Source organism: Netta rufina (assembly GCF_964035555.1).
Source record: "Netta rufina genome assembly, chromosome: 3".
NCBI lineage: Eukaryota > Metazoa > Chordata > Aves > Anseriformes > Anatidae > Netta > Netta rufina.
In genome coordinates, this window is record NC_140125.1 from 85942285 (window position 1) to 85957797 (window position 15513).

A 15513-nucleotide genomic window follows, 5' to 3' on the forward strand; every position below is an offset into this window, starting at 1 on the left:
GGTCTACCTAACCCTGATACTTGTATACTTGCAAAGGTCTTTCAGCGAATCATTTGCTCTAAGTATTCAATGCTATAATTCAAGAGATACTCAGCAACAGCCAGCTACCAAAGAGTAGTCTCGATTCCACGTGTCTGTATCACACGGAATTTGTTCCTTATCATTTTTTCCTGTAAGATGTGGAAGATAAGAATGACAGCCAGAATTTGCTTTTCCACAGAAGATTTTGCAGGAGGAGTTCTGGCTAATGGTTACCCAAGCTTTAGACTTTCCCCAGTTTTATCTACTTTCCTCAAAACCATTGCAAATTCTGATCGTGAGTGAGCTTTGGTGTAAATTTGGCACCATTCTTTTTTCTGTTCTCTTTCTGCAAAGAGAAACTTTTGCCTGTACCCCTGAGGCCAGTTGGGCAGAGCACAACGTGGTCCTGGGCAGGGCGCACACCCTGTGATTCTCACCTCTTCAGGGAGAGCAAAGCTGCAGCCAGCAGACAAAAACCATCAGACCCCACTCTCCCAGACCATGACGAGGACGTGCTGTTCTGTGATTGAGCTTAATTACTGATTTATACTCGTCATGAGCAAGCACGGAGAGTAAGGCCTTCAGAGCTAAGGGTGCTTTGCTGCACTCCCAGATTTGAAGCATGGGGTGAAATGGGAAATTATTTGCCCGTGGGGCTCCCACTGGTGTGTTCTGTAAATCTGGGCTTAGCAACACGCGGGCAAGTAAGTCAGCCAGCTCTGAAGCCTCGGGCTGCTGTGCGAGGGCAGACTCCTAGGTGGCAACACGGAGCACTCCCTGCAACACCTTCCCGGTTGGTCATGACAAGTGCCCTCTTCCAGTAGTCCTTTCCTTTGTACTGAAACCTTTAAGGGCATGTCTATGTTGTGCCTTGACCTGGCCTTCAATCAGGAGGACATGAACCTCAGTGAAAGCATTTTGCTGCATTAGGGGCTTGTGTTTCACCTCTCTGACTGTGTCTTTCTAGCAAAACAATGCCAATGAAGCACACCCACCCCAAAGCCTCTGCACTCCCACTGCTGCGGTTGTAGGACCGATGGTAAACGCGCCTCCTGCAAGAGCAGAGACTTTGGTGGCACTGGGGAAGGGCAATCACCTCTTCCCAAAAGAGCCTCTTCTTGGAGAGACCTGGCACATCACAGCTCCCTGTGCAGGGTAACCCAGGTCCCACACGAGGAGCTCAGCACAGGCGGACGGTGGCATCGTGGTGAGGGAAGGGAACGGTGCAAACGCTGCATGTGCTATCCAGCAGCCTATGACTGGAGCAGAAATAATTCCTTTACCTTTTTTATTTAATTTTATCTTTGTTCGGTCACAGCTTCCCCTGTATTTCTGAAAGGAAAAATGCAAATCCGCTATTTCTTAATTTATTTATTTTTTTAAAGTAGAGAAGAATTACTGAAGAAGCAAGTTCCTGCAGGCAATACAGCACTGGCTGAGCTTGCAAAATAATTCAGTGTACAGAATGGATTAGATTGGCGGCTGCTTTATTTTCATTGCTTCTGAAGTAGCTGAGAAAACGAAGCTGTAAAGGTAAGAGCTGTAATAAAGAACGAGCTCTGTAAAGCGGCTTTGCTATAGCGAGCCTTAAAACCCCTTTGAGAATGCCAGAGATTTAGCATTATTCTTGAGCTGACTTGACACACAAATCTGGCGTCTTTGCAGTTGAGCCTTCGAATGAAAAATGCTATAAATTCAATCTTCAGCAAGATAAGGAGTGAGCAGCTGACTCCCAGGGCACAGGCAGCATTGACTCGCTTCTGCTATCGGTGAGCGCGCCGTGCTGTGAGGGGATATCTCCTCTGGGTAAGTGCGTTTCCAGCACCGGGGCGCATGAAGTCTGACTGTGGGTGGCCGCCACTACAGACACACAAGATCAATTTTGGAGAAAAACTGCTCTCGTTTTGACTAAAATGCTAAGCTTGAGTAATAACTTAGGACTATTATAAGCTATCAAGAAAGGAGGAAAGCCAAAAACTAGTCACACAGTCACATTTCCAAAGATGCACAGTGCTGTTGCTCTGCATTTTTCAGTCAGAATAATGAATTTATGTTTGAGTACTTGTGACGCGGAAGTTTATCATTTGGATTACTTTAAATCCAACAGAGCTATCTGATCCACACGTAGGGGTGCGGAGCCCATGAGCTGCTTCCTCAGGAGCTACCTGTGTCGGAGCTGTTGCCACCAACGCACTTTCAGTAGGCTACAGATGGCTGGGGCAGCCCCCATCCAAGGCAAGCTGGGACCCGGGAGGATGGAAATGACTATATCCGCTGCCTCTTTCTCTCCAGGCTTTTGTGTATCCAGCTGAAATTTTGAACTTCACAACCATTTCAAGTCGCTGGTCCTGGCCACTGCTCTCTTTCCTTCAGGGGAGCACTCTCACCATGCCCAGCCCGTGTATGTGCCGCCCCAGGAGCTGGAGGCAGCAGTTTGGAAAGGATTTGGGCTAGCATCTCCAGTAAATAACAGCGACATATTTTGCATGGCAGTGCTTAAAATGACATTCTCATTGCTATATTGCCAGAAAAAAAAAAAAAGTTGTTTTTTTTTGGACCACAGATTTCAGGCTAATTTAGTCATCTTTGTTTCTGCTAGCTTGCTTTCTTAAGAACTTGTGAGGATTTGGGTGGACTGCTCTATTCTCTTTTGGCCTGTCTGTTAGCACGATGTGAGATAGAGATTAGACGAGCCACTCAGGGCACTGTGGTGGTTACGGCAGTCGTGACAGGAGCTGCTGTGTTCCCGGAGTGGTGTGTATGTTTCACTAAAGCACATTAGACCTGGAGTACAGCCAGGTCTTTCATTGCTGGGCTCTCTTCAACTGCAAACAGAATTGCTCTCCCTCCGAAATTGAGCAGTCACTTGCTTTTGCAAAAGGGGGCATGAGTATTTGGCATAATATTTGGAATTTTCATCCATTGATTTGTGCCGTGAATTAATTCTGTATGTTTTGTGAGATCGATGTGTTTCAGAAAAATTAAAGAGCCTGTTCTGCTCTGCTACATTGTCATGGTCCCATAATGCCAATGAAATTGATTGGGAAGAAGTTGGCTCAGGACAAATAGGTCCCACACAAGCTGTAAGCATCGCTCACGGTTAGGAAACGATGCACACAGAGCTGCACAGTTCCCTGATGTGGCAGCAGAGAGGAGTGTAAAACATCTCCTCTGAGGGAAGTGTGACTCGGTGTAGCTGTCACAAGCGTTACTGAGATGCTCAGGAATTTTTCTGGTTACAATTTCAGGAGTTGTGGGGCAGTTTCATGTGGGAATCTTTGTCTACTTGTTTTCACCCTGCTCCCTGTGTCCAGCCACAGACCCTGTTCCAGGAGACACCTGCCCACGTGCTAGGGCACAGCCAGACAAGCTGTGGATCTGCCTCTTGGCACACTGCAGGGGGAGGAGATTGGTGCAGGAAATGGGGAAAGGATGAACTTGGGGGGACTAAAAACTTCCTCCATCAGTAGCAGATCCACTTGAAGAGATGTATGCTGTGTGTTCTTGGTCCAGGAGTGCGTCACCTGGATAAGCAACTGCTGTGTGTGTGTGCAGGAGGTCAGTGGAGGCATGGCTCTAGACTGAGGGGTGCTCCCAGGCTCTGCAGTGAACCACAGCTGCCTGAAACCTGTAACTGCGTCTCTAAAGCAATCCTGAGTGTGATAGCAAAATGTTTCCATTGATTTTTATATTTAACATTTTAATTTGAAGACGAATGCCTAATCTGGTTTGAAATGACTGGATTCGATGACAATTTGATTCCCAAGGCTGGACGATCCGTTAAAGCACCACAAGCTAAACACATGCAGGGCTGAACTTTCCAAAGGCACAAAACAGGCAGTGGTACAAAGACACGTGGCTGCTGATGGCAAAACCTGATTTTAATTGCTCTTCCCCCTGTGGAGCTCTCCACCCCTACGTGAAGGTGACCAGCCCCTCCTGGGGGCTGAGAGGCAGGTTTATATACTGAGTGGGTGGGATGCAGGCGTTCCTGAGCTGTGTTTGGCTGACAGGGCTACAAAAAGCAGGACGGAGGTAGTCATGCGTTACAACTAAGGCTTGTTCTCCAGATCTAAATCCCATACCCTCTGGCTGCACTTGTTGTCTCAGAGCTTGGCAGTTGTGTCTTATGCCTTGGAGAGGGCTGAGATGGTCATAGTCACCACAATTATCTTCTAACTGCTTCAGCAAGACCAGAGCCAGCAAGTGCTGCCTTGGTATGGGGAGGAGAAAGGACTGTAGGTTGGTTTGCCAGCCAACTCAGTCCTTGTTCCCATAGGGACTCTTCTTGTTCTGGTCTCCCTGTCCTATAGCCAAGGATCTCAGCTGGTTCAGCTCCTCCCCACCCAAGTTAGATATGCTCTGACATCTACGGGTGTGTGGAGGGAGAGTGTCTGCTTCTCTAAGGGTATCTGGCCAAGGATATTTTTCAAGAGGTAATAAGAAAGGAGGAAGCCATAAACAAGAACATGCAGGGGCACACACCTGGCCGACAAATGATAAGGGAGGCAGTGACAGGAACCAAACCTGGTCAGTCACACACATTGATGAGGGCACATGGGAGTGTGGGAATGCTTATTTCAGTGAGATAATCTGATCAGGAGCCCTGTCAAATAGGAAATTAAGGGGAAAAGGGGAAAACCAGAAACAAAATACGCAGGGATGCAGACTTGACAAAACAAAGAGACAATGACAAGAAACAAGCTTCATGGTCACACTGCTTGATGGGCTAGCAAGAAGGCAGAGGTGCTGCTTCCAGGAAGATCAACCTGGACTTTGCAATGGATGAGATGGTAAACTGGGGGGCTGGGAGGGGTGTGGGGATGGACAGAGCTGCAAGGAACATGTGGGAAGAGGGGAGCCAGGAGGGACAAATAGGTGGGAGATGGAGAGGGGTACAAAAGCGCCAGGTGCATGCCGAACAGTGCTGGTCTTTGTGCTTGTCTGGCTGAGCCCTGAGCATGGTCACTGCAGCCTGTCCTGCCTTCTTGTATCTTCTCATTAAACCTTCTCTTAACCATCTCTCTGCCTCATCTCACTCTCTATCCCATCTCTGTGCGTGCTGCAAGGACACGTGTGCGTACTGTGAATGTGGGTGCCTGTGGGGTGAGCATGTCAGGAAAAATTCAGCCACGTGAATTGATAATATTTAGCATTTGCATCCCAGAAGTATCTGGAGGATACAGATGAAATCAAGTTTCCATTGTGTTAGGCTCTGCTTATACAAGTGATGGTCTCTGCCCAAAAACATTGCAATAAAAACAAACTGTTGAGTGATCCTCTGCAGTAGTACTTGCTACTGGAAGATAAAACTACATCAAGAGCATAATAAAATTACTCAGTTCACAAACCTGTCAGGGCAGATAGATAGCACTGTCTCATCTAATAGGGGTTTACATCATGTGGATAACCTCTTATTAGTAAAATACCTTATGCAATATTCCTTAACAATTCATAATGGCTTGTGTGTGAAGAGAGGAAGACAAACTAGTGAAGAGAGCTCACGGCTGTAAAGGTGAGATAAAGAAAGTGCAGGGAGTTCTGCTACAGAGCAGCTGCCCAGATGCTCTTCTCCTCTACACAGGACTCTGAGCCCACGGTGCATTGTTTGAGTGAAAGGCTAAGCCGAGCTGTTTCGTGGGATTGCACTGTCTGGAGCTCTCTAACAGTGAGCTGAGCACATATATTGCAGATGACAAATGTTCCTGCTACCTCTGACATTTTTCACCCTTTGTTAGAAGAAAAAAACAAAATGAAAACAACAACCAAAGAAATTCTGCCTCTGACTATAACATTATCTTCCTCCAGTAAGAGGAGACAGTGTAAAATTGTTTTTATATTTTTTAGCACTGTTTATTGTCTCAGAGTTGCCTGTTGAGTTACTGAACACATAGACCTAGGCACATAGGAGCACCACTTACTTTAGAAGATAAACGGAGTGAAAGTGGTAAACATTTCCTACATGCTTCTTTTCTGGTTAATGGGAGTTTCACAGGTGACTCCAATGGGACCAAGCAGACAAATAACGAGGGGCCATTTGAAAAAATCTTGCTGAATTTCATACTGATGAAATTTCATAAAAGATGTTTAGAGTGCTTCACTAATAAATATCAGTCTATGCTATACCTTTTTACTATAAATCCATTGTGTTTTGGAGGCTCTCTACAGACTATGTTCTGAAGATGATCTTTCTGTGATAACAAAACAAAGAGCGAGCAGCTACAGCACGCAGAGGACACAGGTTAGCACTCATTAGCTATGTAAATTACAAAATTACACACTTCAAGCCGTGGACAACCTACAGTGGCCAGCAAGCGAACAACAAAACTTAAATACCTTGTCAATAGACATCTTCAGAACTGCTCTGTTTAGCATTTCCTGATAGCAGGTCCTGGTTAGCAGCTTGGGTCTCTGCTGCCACTCGTTGGCACCCACCCCTGCCCTGAGCTACTTGCAAGCTTGCATTCCTCCTCATGGGTAGAGGACTCCACCAGGCAGCAGGGAACCTCAAAACTGGGCACTGCCGTTCCCAAAGCCTTCTGCTGGGCTTTGAAGTTCTGGTGACTCCTCTGCAAAATGGGTTGTGACACTCCTGGGTTGGTCTGCTTTGAGGATTAATGCGCTAAGTTACTTTCAATAGCTCTTCATTGTTCCTCAGAAGATTATCTCAGATATAGATTGCCTCAAGTGCGGAGACATCTGAGGTAGCTCTGTGTGACAGCATGGGATTACCTGGGTTAATTTGCATAGGGTGCAGCACCCTATGAGGAGAGCTGCACTGATACAGAGCTGCCTAAACTCACGCACATGCCTGCCCTTAAAAGCCCTGGTGCCTGGGGCAGCTTTCTGTGCCTCCCTAACATTTCATTTTCCCCTTTTCTTTAAACTAGGCTTTCTACTGTTCCTCACAACAGACACTACATTACAGGGCCTAGAAGTGCCTACAGTGTGCCTGCTGTCCTTGTCACAGACTGCACCCAAGGGCCCAGCTGCTTCTACAGTCCCAGTGCCCGATCACCTCTGGGTGCAGACCCTTTCCCTAACCCCCAGCCTGACCCAGCTCACATGCTGTGCCTGTCACTGTCCCCAGAGAGCAGAGCTCAGCGCCTGCCCCTCCGCTCCCCTCGTGAGGGAGCTGCAGGCCACCATGAGGCCTCCCCTCAGCCTGCTCTGCTCTGGGCTGAACAAACCAACGTGGTGTTCAGTTCAGGGCTGCCCATGAGAGAGAGAAATATACCTCACCAGAGTCAGGCATCAGGCTCCAGGCTCCGATTTCCCTGTCCTTAGTGGGTCTGGGGATTTGAAGTTCAGAACTGGAGTCCTCTTCTGAGGGCTTGCATCTCATGAGAGGAGTTGATGGTTCCCCTGTGCCAGGGAAACCAGAAGCATTGCTCTGTCACAGCTGAGTACAGCAAATTATTTCAATTTTATTGTGCTGTCATTGCTGTGCTACTGAGCAAGAGCAGCCTCCCTGCTTCCCCCATCCCTTCCCAAAGCCACAAGCATGGCAAAGGCTTAAAATATGTTGAACAGCAAGTAGCTCCTCCACTTAATCTGATATCTGCCATAACACATGGCATTGCACTGCGGTGCTGTGCTCCAGCCTCAGATTCTTCTACAGCATCTCCAGATCTTCTAGCCTCTGATCCTTCCTGAAGGGTCCTGCATGTTTATGGGAAGCCACAGAGCACTTGTGATTTCTAGAACAATGTGTCTCTGCAAAAGAGTAATCTCCAACAAATCAAAAAAAGTTCTGCACTCTAAAAATAAGATGAAATTTTAAAAGGGCTATAAAAAGCTAAGTCATTGACTGGATCCGGATGATGTACATGAAAGAGAGAACAATATTCAATTTGTCTAAAACTGTAAGTTCTTCTCAAAAGGCACTAAAGAAAAGCATTCAGAGGCATAATGTAAATTAGAAAACCACCAACACAGTTCATACTTGAATGAAACTAATTCACACAGGATGCAGCAAATATGGAATAACTATAGCACCACTACTATTATTTTTTTTTTGTTGTATCACCAAAGCCTTTATTTCCTTTGAAGATGGATAATTGTGAGGAATACAATACTTTTGTCTCCTACGTACTATTCTTCTCCCGGTCACTCTACACTACACAATGTATCAGCTACAAATGATTAAAGCTGGCCTCCTTCCCTTTGGTTGTTTTTCAGAGACTCAGTGTCTCCAATGGGCTGAAGCTGTGTAGCGGAAGAGTGTGCATATGGACATAAAAGCATGCTATTTATCTTCAAAGCAGAAAGCAATTGAGCAGTCTTGACAGATGTCTGGGTTTCTCTGAAAAAGAATTGCTTTTATTTAAACAAATTAAAAAAAAAAAAAAAGTAAATTCAAAGCAAAATATGAATTCCTGGGTCTTTGCAAGATTGCTACCAATTTCATATTTTTGGTCCACCTGTGACATTCATACTTTCTAAAATGTTGTGAATCTAGAGCCATTAATTAATGGAATTTCACCCATATATATATACCCTATCATCTTAAGACCTAGAAGTAAAATTTGGCTTTGTCTGCATTATTGTTTCATCGGACTGAAATTTTAGTTATTCTAAGAGTAGTTTTTGATTCTGTGATTGGTCTCTCAAGCTCTTTGTTGACTCTCTGTTCCCTGAATAAACGTAACAGTATAGCTGCCAACAACATCTAGGGTCTCTTCTGTCCAATCTCTAATAGAATCCCCTGCACTGATTTATGGAGCTGTTAAAAATGGGCAGGTTTGGGCCCTATGTTGCTATCAAAAGGCTGTTCCAGAGCTTTAACTCTCCCGTAATAAGAAGTTTTTTTTTTTTTTTTTTTTTTTTTTTTTTTTTAACTCATTTCTAGTCTATTTTTTTTCTCTCTGTGATTACATGCTCAGTTTCCAAATTGTGGATAGCAATTTGCAGTTTAGCATATCCATCCCCCTGAGCCATTTTGGCTATGTACTCCCTCCTACTTGTCATGTTCTATATCATCTTCATTAGTAACAACTGAAGAAAAGGTTTGCCACTGTCCTTGGATTATCCCTGAGTTTCTGTCTGGTTGTTCAAATCCTCCTACTCTCTTGAGCCTTTATAGTATAGGATTTTCTTATAAGGTTATTACAAATCCTATTTTTCCCTGAGACAAATTTTCCTGTGGAGCTTCTCTGTCTTCTACAGTTCCGATTCGTTTACAGTTCCTATTCCTCTTTAAAGAAAAAATATTTTGTTGAAAATGGCATTACTTCAACAACTGGAGATATGGGGTGAGAGAAACTGGGGTATTTAAATTGTGAAAAAGATAGATAGGTTCAGATTTGGCATTGTCTGAGTACTGGCATGAGATATACTTCAGCAATTTCAGAGCCTGACTGGGATCCAGAAATCAAATTGGTTTTGGCCTATACCTCCCTATGGGCTTTATCCATTTGCCTATTTTGAGAATGTCTTATATACACTGACAAGTCTGGTCTCCCCACAAATTTTGTGCTTGTTGCCATGTTCTCCATCCAGAGAACATTCAGAGCATTTGTTATTCTTTCCATTGTATGTACCATTTACACTTATGGATAAAATAGGCAAGCATGCTTGTGCTCTTCATGAGAGATGGAAAGTTTTCCTCTTTGAATTGTAATACAGCCTCAAAAGTTCCTGTGTTCAAATTGCTATGGATTTGGAACTGACCTTGGGCAGAGGAAGGAAATTTCTGTGAACACTTCCTGGGTGACTGATCCAACCATTCAAATATACTGGTGATAGCATTACCACCTACTGATCCTGCTTAAGAGAAGACTGAGTCCTTCTTGCTTTGATTGTCTATTTTCAGATGGGTTTTCAGTGCTCAGGATACCGAGTATAGGAGCTTCCTTTCTTTACACCTAGCACAAAGTGCTGGCATTCTAGAAAGACATGAGATTTCACCTAGTGCTTTCCTGTTTGGTGACTGAAAATGGTTCTTTGCCATGAGCACTGGTCACTCCAGCACCCCTGAAAACACCCTCCCCATCCTCTAAATAACAACTTTCGACATGAAATCAGTGGGTTCCTGTTGATCTTTATTGGATTTTGCTTTGTTCTCACTTTTTCTTTGGAAATTTAGAAATACAAATATCAGAAATAATGAGAAAATACTGAGAATATGGCATTTGAAATTATTAAAAATCTCAAGCTATATCTCTACTATCTAGGGAGAGGAAGCCAGTGATTTACCTCAGAATGAAGAGGAGACTGGTGGCGAGGTTCTAGGCAGATGGATAAAAAGGGCTTCAATATATGTACCCTTCTGGGAACTGCTCTCCCAGACCTGCTTTACTGGGTTTATATGCCAAGGTTTTGGTAGTGGGGAGCTCTGCAGAGGTGGCCTCTGTGAGACGAGGCCAATGGGATGAGGTTCAACAAGGCTGGGTCCTGCACTTTGATCACAACAACCCCATGCAACGCGATAGGCTTGGGGCAGAGTGGCTCGAAAGCTGTGCAAAGGAAAAGGATCTGGGGGTGTTGGTTGATGTGTGCCTGAACATGAGCCAGCAGTGTGCTCAGGTGGCCAAGCAGGCCAACGGCATCCTGGCTGGTATCAGGAACAGTGCAGCCAGCAGGAGCAGGGAGGTGATCGCCCCCCTGTACTCTGCTCTGGTAAGGCCACACATCGAGTGCTGTGTTCAGCTTTGGGCCCCTCACTACCAGAAGGACATCGAGGCCTTGGAGTGTGTCCAGAGAATGGTGAAGGGCCTGGAACACAAGTCCTGTGAGGAACGGCTGAGAGAACTGGGGTTGTTTAGTCCGGAGAGGAGGAGGCTCAGGGGAGACCTTATTGCTCTCTACAGCTACCTGAAAGGAAGGTGTAGGGAGCTGGGGGTTGACCTCTTCCTGCAGATACCTAGTGATAGGACAAAAGTGAATGGCCTCAAGATGTGCCGGGGGAGGTTTAGTTTGGAAATGAGGAGACATTTCTTCTCAGAAAGAGCAGTCAGGCATTGGAATGGGTTGCCAAGGGAGGTGGTGGAGTCACGGTCCCTGGGGGTGTTCAAGGAAAGGTTGGACCTGGTGCTTAGGGACATGGTTTAGTGGGTGATACTGGTGGTAGGGTGATGGTTGGACTAGATGATCTTGGAGGTCTTTTCCAACCTTAATGACTCTATGATGAGTCCAGAAGCTGCCCTGTGTATGACCAGAGCCAGCTCCAGCAGGCTCCAAAAGGGACCCGACCTCCCTGCTGACCATAGAGAAGACAGTGAGTGATGGTGGTTGTGCCTCTCTGAAAGCATAGTTAAGAAAGGGAAGAAATTTGTACAGGAGCAGCTGGGAGAGAGGAGTGAGAAAATGTTGAGAGAAATAAGCCTGCAGCCCCCCAGGTCGGTGCAGCAGGAGGGCAGGAGGTGCTCCAGGCAGGCAGCAGCAGTTCCCCTGCAGCCTGTGGAGAGGCCCCTGGTGGAGCAGGCTGTCCCCCTGCAGCCCATGGGTCCCACATGGAGCAGATCTCCATGCTGCAGCCCCCCCATGGGTGGAGGAGCCCCCGGTGGAGCAGGTGGATGTGGTGGGAGCTGCTGCCTATGGAGGACCAATGCTGGAGCAATTCTTGAAGAGCTGCTGCCTGTGGGAAGCCCACACAGGCTCAGTTCGGGAAGGACGACATCCCGTGGGAGGGACCCCATGTGGAGCAGGGGCAGAGAGGGACCATGAAGGAGCAGCAGAGATGAAGCATTAGAGACTGACCACAGGCCCCATTCCCCTGCACCACTTGTGGGGAAGAGGTACAAGAAGGTGGGGGGGAGGAAGGCATTTTTAATTTGCTTTTAGTTCTCACTGCTCTGGTGTGTTATTAGTAGGCAATAAATCACACTAATCTCCCTTGGGCTGAGTCTGTTTTGCCTGTGATGGTAATTGGTGAGAGATCTCCCTGTCCTTATCTCAACCCGTGAGTCCTATTTCCGTATTTTCTGCCCCTGTTCTTTTGAGGATGAGGAGTGAGAGAGTGGCATGGTGATGCCCACTGATGTGGAACTGCCGCACCTGTGCCCATGTACCTCATGTCCTTCAGACATCATCGTGGTGACTATTGTGCATGATTTAGGGCAATGTGTGTATTTCAGCAGGGTGGTGTGAAGGGACACTCCTCATTTCGGGCGGTCTTCAAGGACCGAGCCCGGCAGCGCCCTGGCGGTCACCGCCAGATGGCGGCAGGGGCCGGGGCTGGGGCTGGGCATTTCTAAATAGAAACAAATAATTCCAGGTGAATGCCGGAGTATCACTGTAACTGGGCAGAGCTGCGTGCTGCGGGCTCAGCAGGGCAGCAGCCACCACCCAGCAGGGATTTCCAAGCCTCGCAGCTGAGGTGTGGGGGGGACAACAGCCTCTAGGAACCTGATGGGTTTCAGTGTGCAGCCGGCGCAAACAAGGTACTGTCATGGAAAAAGCTCTTGCCCCACCTAAAGCTTGTTAACAGAATCACGTGCAGGGGTGTGGCCCTCAAGGACAGTTTATTTACGTGTGGGTTTAGCCTGGTAAGTCCCTCTGTTAGCTGCACTGCTTTACAAACTCCTTTGAATGTAGGGGGTAAGGTGCTGAGAAACCTGGCGGCAGCTTCTCACCTAGGGACCAAAAAGGAAAGGAAAAAAGGTTTCCAAACAATTTATGTGGGGCCCTGTGCTGGTGCGTGCCAGGTCTGTGAAGATGTTTGAGTCCAGGTGTGCATTAGATGCATGTACTTCTGAGGCTTTCAGACTTTCATGTAAAACTGCTAATACGGCAGTAACTTAGCCCTGAGACCTTCCAGAGTCCTTGGTCTGCACCTCTGTGTGTGGTATGCCACACTTAGCAGACTAACTTGTAGAGCTGCCTCTTTACGAAGGCCTTGGTGATGTGATTTGCCTTTATGGCATGGGCAAGGTTTGCTGCCGAGGTCATATCGTTATCAGACTGAGAGCAGAGCAGGGGAAGGAATTAAAGCTGGAGTGTGCAGAAGGCTTTCTTTCAGTCCTAGAATGTATCTTTGTGTTAACTGTTCTGCAACTGCAGAAATAGCCTTGCATGCTCTGAATTTATAGTTAAAAAGCAACATGTTTTTCAGAGATACCAGTGCCAAAGATGGTTTGGTGACTAAGATTATTAGGAGTATTGTTGTAGTAAGATGCTGGGCTAACGAGACTTAGTCTAATGAGGGCTGGAGCATTTCTCTTACAAAGACAGGCTGAGGGAGCTGGGGTTGTTCAGCCTGGAGAAGAAAAGGCTCTGGGGAGACCTCATTTCAGCCTTCCAGTACCTAAAGGGAGCCTACAGGAAGGCTGGGGAGGGACTCTTTGTCAGGGAGTGGGGTGGCAGGACAAGGAGTAATGGCTTTAAACTAGAAGAGGGTAGGTTTAGATTAGATATAAGGCAGAAATTCTTTACTCTGAGGTTGGTGAGGCACTGACATGGGTTGCCCAGAGAAGCTGTGGGTGCCCCATCCCTGGAGGTGTTCAAGGCCAGGTTGGGTGTGGCTTTGGGCAACCTGGTTTAGTGGGAGGTGTCCCTGCCATGGCACGGGGGTTGCAACTGGATGGTCTTAAAAGGTCCCTTCCAACCCAAACCATTCTGTGATTCTGTGATTATTCATGGTGAAGCTTTGCTTTCCTGAAAACGGCTAAATATATCTGCCTGAAGATATTAGTGAATGAATTCCTTATTTTACTTTGCTTGTGCATGCAGCCATTGCTTTATCTGTTAGAGGTAAAGTAGTCTTTATCTCAACCCACAAGCTTTCTCACTTTTGCCCTTCTAGTTCTTTCCCCCATGTGGCTGGGAGGGAGAGAGCAAGCAGCTGGGTAGGGCTTGGCTGTATACCAGGGTTAACCCACAACAAGGTCTCATAAACACAACATTTCTACACAGATTACACATATTAAAAAAAAAAAAAAAAAAAAAAAAACATATAAAAAATGAGTTCAGGAAAATTGCAGTGTGTTTTGGCTGCTCTGCTTTGTGCTTGTGAAATACTGAAACAGAGCAGTTGAGAAGCAAATCTTTTCTTCAAATCTTCAGTTCTCCCAGTATCCAAGCTCTTAATAACTGCCTTTGTTCTGCGTGTGGGAGCGTGACCAGAGGCCCCTGGCTCGGTGCTGCAGCTGATCAGCAGATGCTCTTACACTCGCTCCCACCTGCCAGAAGATGCCTCTCCTCTCTGAACATGAACCAGTATTTGGCCTCAAGTTTCTGCTGCTGCAATTGTTGATTAACAGTTGGATGAACTTGCCAGGGGTTTGCCTCAGCTGTGCTGATTGGGTATTTCCTGTAGAGGGAGATTCCTGGCAATGCTGAACATCTCACAGACAAAACGAACCAGCTAGCTGGCCCACCTAAGACTATGTAGGTAGAGACAGTCATTCAATGAATGTCAATCAGATGAGACTATAGGCAGTCCTTGAAATGGTACGAAAAACCGTGAGATAGCCTTCATAAAGTGCTGCAGGGGTCTCATTAGGAAATGAATTCAAATGTACTGATGAAAGTGAGTCTGATTTACACTCCCAGGTATTGAAATATTGAAAGCACGTGGCTTTCACCCCCTGCACATCTCTGCCTTGGTAGCTGGGTTCATTACACATCAGAAGGTTTGCATTGAGTCTGCCAACACTGGAGAATCTAAGTTGGGAAAGTTCTGCCATTTTTGTCATTGTTATGTTACTGAAAAGATGCAGTGGAGATGAGATGTGTCAGAACTGTGCTCTGGAGCTCTTATAACCTGGACAAATAACATGGAAATGCAGTAGCTGAGGGAAAAAATGGGATTAAAAAAGTAATCAGGGAGTTCAGTGTAAGTCAATGTGACTTTGACCAAATTTTCAGTCATCCACTGTCCTTGAAACTGTGACTGGTGGGTGTCTGGCTCTCTACTTCCTCCTACATTGCCAGCAACAACTTTAAATCATCTGCAGTGGGTTCAGTCCATCTAAAATCACTTTCTGTTCTGCTTGTGAAGAGGTTTTCATTCAATGAGCAACTTCCCTGGGTGGGCTGGCACTGCTCAGCAGCTGTTGCATGGGAAGACCCAGACATCCTTGATTTCTTCAATGCACAAAGTACTTGGACGTCATCCTCCTCCCTGAGAAAGTGAGAGCTGTGGAAAAGCGTGCATGCCTCCTTGTCTCAGGGCGTTCACTGACCAGCAGCCAGGATCTTATGTGCTGTCCTGGCTTTCCCGCTTAGCAGCGTGACACATTTCTGCCAAGCAGCTTTCGTGGTTTAGAGAATGAATCAAAATTTCCCCCGCAGCTCCTGGTGTTTGTTATAAGAAGCCACAATATGTCTTGGCAGCTGAAACGCTCCCGTGTTTCCTGCAGGTCTGCTCCTGCTCTGCCCCTGGCAAAAGCTACCTGAGGCAGGAAACTGAGTCTCTGCATGTATTGTACTAAGCCGACCAAATTGGAGGGAGGTTTGGGGAGCTATATAAATAATAAACACAGAGTAATCGAGGCAGAAATAGAAAACAGGAAGAAATAATTTGGTTTGCATGAAGTGCGAGTGAAGTCT